Below are 5,000 nucleotides of genomic sequence, written 5' to 3'. Positions count from 1 at the left end.
GCTGATTCCTTCAGTGTAGCGCGCGTGCGGCCCAGAACATCTAAGGGCATCACAGACCTGTTATTGCTCAATCTCGTGCGGCTAGAAGCCGCCTGTCCCTCTAAGAAGAAAAGTAATCGCTGACAGCACGAAGGATGTCACGCGACTAGTTAGCAGGCTAGAGTCTCGTTCGTTATCGGAATTAACCAGACAAATCGCTCCACCAACTAAGAACGGCCATGCACCACCACCCACCGAATCAAGAAAGAGCTATCAATCTGTCAATCCTTCCGGTGTCCGGGCCTGGTGAGGTTTCCCGTGTTGAGTCAAATTAAGCCGCAGGCTCCACTCCTGGTGGTGCCCTTCCGTCAATTCCTTTAAGTTTCAGCTTTGCAACCATACTTCCCCCGGAACCCAAAAGCTTTGGTTTCCCGGAGGCTGCCCGCCGAGTCATCGGAGGAACTGCGGCGGATCGCTGGCTGGCATCGTTTATGGTTAGAACTAGGGCGGTATCTGATCGCCTTCGAACCTCTAACTTTCGTTCTTGATTAATGAAAACATACTTGGCAAATGCTTTCGCTTCTGTTCGTCTTGCGACGATCCAAGAATTTCACCTCTAACGTCGCAATACGAATGCCCCCGCCTGTCCCTATTAATCATTACCTCGGGTTCCGAAAACCAACAAAATAGAACCGAGGTCCTATTCCATTATTCCATGCACACAGTATTCAGGCGGGCTTGCCTGCTTTAAGCACTCTAATTTGTTCAAAGTAAACGTGCCGGCCCACCGAGACACTCAATAAAGAGCACCCTGGTAGGATTTCAACGGGGTCCGCCTCGGGACGCACGAGCACGCACGAGGCGGTCGCACGCCTTCAGCTCGCCCCACCGGCAGGACGTCCCACGATACATGCCAGTTAAACACCGACGGGCGGTGAACCAACAGCGTGGGACACAAATCCAACTACGAGCTTTTTAACCGCAACAACTTTAATATACGCTATTGGAGCTGGAATTACCGCGGCTGCTGGCACCAGACTTGCCCTCCAATAGATACTCGTTAAAGGATTTAAAGTGTACTCATTCCGATTACGGGGCCTCGGATGAGTCCCGTATCGTTATTTTTCGTCACTACCTCCCCGTGCCGGGAGTGGGTAATTTGCGCGCCTGCTGCCTTCCTTGGATGTGGTAGCCGTTTCTCAGGCTCCCTCTCCGGAATCGAACCCTGATTCCCCGTTACCCGTTACAACCATGGTAGGCGCAGAACCTACCATCGACAGTTGATAAGGCAGACATTTGAAAGATGCGTCGCCGGTACGAGGACCGTGCGATCAGCCCAAAGTTATTCAGAGTCACCAAGGCAAACGGACCGGACGAGCCGACCGATTGGTTTTGATCTAATAAAAGCGTCCCTTCCATCTCTGGTCGGGACTCTGTTTGCATGTATTAGCTCTAGAATTACCACAGTTATCCAAGTAACGTGGGTACGATCTAAGGAACCATAACTGATTTAATGAGCCATTCGCGGTTTCACCTTAATGCGGCTTGTACTGAGACATGCATGGCTTAATCTTTGAGACAAGCATATGACTACTGGCAGGATCAACCAGGGAGCTGCGTCAACTAGAGCTGAGCAGCCGGCCGCCCGGGAGTGTGTCCCGGGGGCCCGCGCGAACACGCAAGCGTCCGCTCAATCATTCTGCAAACAGGAGGAGGCTGAGCTCCCCTGCACAATACACCTCGAAACCCTCTCAGGTCCCGGCGGCGCGCAGCGCCGTCCCAAGTACTTGGTCGGGTTCGAGAGAGGCGCAATCGCCCGGAGTTAGGCGAGTAGACGCTTTCGGTGCGACCACCCGTGCTCCCAACTGAGCTTGCCGCTGCCGACAGAGGCCCGGGAGCGTGCTGTCGTGGCATTGCCGGCGGGAGACAACACGCGCCACCTACGGTGACCGGCAGCTCCAACGCCAGCGCCACAGAAGGACAAAAGCCCCACTTGGGTGCCGAAGCGAACTCTCCCAGCACAGCGCACGCGCCAACACATCCGCACAGCTGCGATACAAACCACCAGCGAGAACCGCTGGGGCGACCGAGCAGCAGACGGCGTCGCGGCGCCGAGCGCCGGGCGGCGGCGCATCCTCAACGCACACAGTCCTCAATCGGACCAGCACACTGAAGATGTCCACCGCGCTTCGCACCGGGCCCGCGAGGACCTACTTTGGCCGCACGGCGCCGCGCGCAGGGTGCGCCGGCGCGCAGCTGCGACGCCTGCCGCGTCCGTCGGCCGGCGCGCCTGCCACTGGCCGCCCCCACCAGCCGGCTGTAGCGCGTGCGCCCACGCACCGCGCGGCCAGCACGCCGGGAGGCGCCCCCTCACCGGCCGGGGACGGTCCCACCCAGCCACCGCCGCGTATCGCTTCACACCCAGATGCCGTTCAGTTTCGTCGGCATGGTGGGTATCGCTGGAACAACCGGTTAGTACCTCAACCTATCGTCGCCATCACCGATTCACCCCTAGCGAGAACAACCGCACCACAACAGGTTACCATTTGTTCATTTGCGTAACTTCACCAGAAAACGCAGGCGTCCATCGCCATTTGCAACTTCAACGATTATTGCATGCCTGTGTCAGGTGTCACGCCACACTACGTCTGCCCACATACACGCAACAAAATGTGCACGCCTAGACAATACGTGGAAGGTGGCCCCCGTACGTATGCGATGTCCATTGCTCGAACGACTGTCAACCGGCCTCTGTAGCATGTCGCAGATATGGAACGCGGTGCACCATGCCATCACGGTGTGTGAGGAGAGACGACTAGGTCCGAATACATCAACAGACAGCTCATGCTGATCGCCATCCACGGCGTCCGTTCCTCCCACACGTCTCTATGGCGTACCACACTGCAATCCAGCTCTCATAGGGAGACGACACGTAGCTGCGTGCACAATATTTGCACTGTATGGTCCGCCGTTTTTGGGCGCAGTCGTTGTGCGGTCACACATGTGCCACGATGTATCATTCAGTACATAAGGACGAATGTGCAGTACAGATTGTGGTTCACGCGTACGACATCAGCGGACAGTTGACACAGGCCGCACCACAACGTAGCCTGAGTACGTCGCATGCGAAGGGCATTGAACATGCAAACTTCTCACCAACCAGCTTGCGAAGGCAGGGGGCAAGGTGGGGACGTGGGGAGGGGCGGCATGTACGTCCTGCTGCCATCCACATTACAGTGTACAGCAGGAGCATGTGGAAAGTGAGCAAGACTTGCAAGGTGTTTAACATGAAGCGATACACAGGGGTGCGGGCAGTGCGAGTAGCGAACTATATTGCGAGGGTTGCGGGTGGGCAACACTACAGTAATTGAACGAGTCGTATAACAATTACAGAGCAGGTTTAGGCGACAACGTGGGTTACGTTAAGGCGACAACATGGGTTAGGTTAAGGCACAACATGGGTTAGGTTAAGGCACAACATGGGTTAGGTTAAGGCACAACATGGGTTAGGTTAAGGCACAACATGGGTTAGGTTAAGGCACAACATGGGTTAGGTTAAGGCACAACATGGGTTAGGTTAAGGCACAACATGGGTTAGGTTGAGGCACAACATGGGTTAGGTTGAGGCACAACATGGGTTAGGTTGAGGCACAACATGGGTTAGGTTGAGGCACAACATGGGTTAGGTTGAGGCACAACATGGGTTAGGTTGAGGCACAACATGGGTTAGGTTAAGGTACAACATGGGTTAGGTTAAGGTACAACATGGGTTAGGTTAAGGTACAACATGGGTTAGGTTAAGGTACAACATGGGTTAGGTTAAGGTACAACATGGGTTAGGTTAAGGTACAACATAGGTTAGGTTAAGGTACAACATAGGTTAGGTTAAGGTACAACATAGGTTAGGTTAAGGTACAACATAGGTTAGGTTAAGGTACAACATAGGTTAGGTTAAGGTACAACATAGGTTAGGTTAAGGTACAACATAGGTTAGGTTAAGGTACAACATAGGTTAGGTTAGGTTAGGTTAGGTTACACGTTGTTGTACGGAAAGGTGTAGGGGGGGGGGGGGCGGGGGCGGCAGGTTCGTTGATAGTGATTATAGTAAGTGAATGCTTGTGACATGATCAGATTTGTCACGTCAGGATGCACCTTTGGCTTATTAGAGGCGGCGCTCCAATTCTATGCTTGTGTGAGACCTGTGTCTTTGACTCATGTCATTGTTTGTGCGCTGTGACAGGAGGTACTATTGTGATGTTGGGTGCACCGTTGTATAGGACATGTGTGGGTGTTGGTGCCTGGTCTGCGCAATGGTGGATGTCGAAAGGCTGGGATATTGTATTTTCCGCACGGACCTCCTGGTCTGGTTGTGATAGTGTGGATTGTGTAATGTGGCGGAGAAGATGCACTGGATGTTGTTCCATGCTGGTGCTTACATATTGTATGTGCGCCTGTTAGAAGCAGAGAGTGGTGCGTGATCAGAGTGTCTGGCTGACGTGTGGTTCCCATTTTGGGCAGACTCTTTCAGCATGTATACGGACAGTTGTGTATATTTGCTGTAGTTTGATGGCTCTGCATTGATTACTAATCAGCGCCGTGTGTACGGGTAATCTGGTTCCAGTCCAAAATGTTCCATCTGTGTACATTAGTGACAAAGACTCCCCCCATGCAGTGGGGCTCGGTCTGTTATAACTCTTCCGCGTAATATATTTGCCCCACGTTTTTGCGACTGCGAGTGCGAGTGCAACGCGCATGGGGACCGACATGCTGATGGCTCGGTATCGGACGCCGTACAGTGAGCAACGCGATCGCGTCTCTCGCTCGTAAGTGGTACAGGTCGCGGCTCATGTATACGGACAGCGGGAATGTCGCATATTGGAAATAACTCTTCATGAAACGCAAGTTATAGGGGTGGATTGCACTTTACGAGTGCGGGAAACGTCCGCCGTTCATCCGCTGGAGGTGCGAGTTTGGCGGTTGGGGTGGTGCACGAACGGGTGCGGGTGGCGTCATTGCCGGTC

The 5,000-nt window shown here is 53.9% G+C and overlaps 1 non-coding gene across 1 annotated transcript in view; it reads right to left on the bottom strand.

The window, feature by feature from the left end:
- Positions 1-1,592, bottom strand: part of LOC124745549 — a 1,909-nt gene extending 317 nt beyond the window's left edge. Inside the window, exon 1 of the ribosomal RNA XR_007011072.1 lies at positions 1-1,592. This exon is cut by the window's left edge and continues 317 nt beyond it. This is a non-coding gene — a ribosomal RNA (small subunit ribosomal RNA).
- Between the last annotated feature and the right edge of the window lie 3,408 nt (positions 1,593-5,000).

This window comes from Schistocerca piceifrons, unplaced genomic scaffold, assembly GCF_021461385.2.
Source record: "Schistocerca piceifrons isolate TAMUIC-IGC-003096 unplaced genomic scaffold, iqSchPice1.1 HiC_scaffold_325, whole genome shotgun sequence".
NCBI lineage: Eukaryota > Metazoa > Arthropoda > Insecta > Orthoptera > Acrididae > Schistocerca > Schistocerca piceifrons.
The sequence above is the reverse complement of the archived record's forward strand: the minus strand, read 5'-3'. Positions and strand labels throughout refer to the sequence as shown.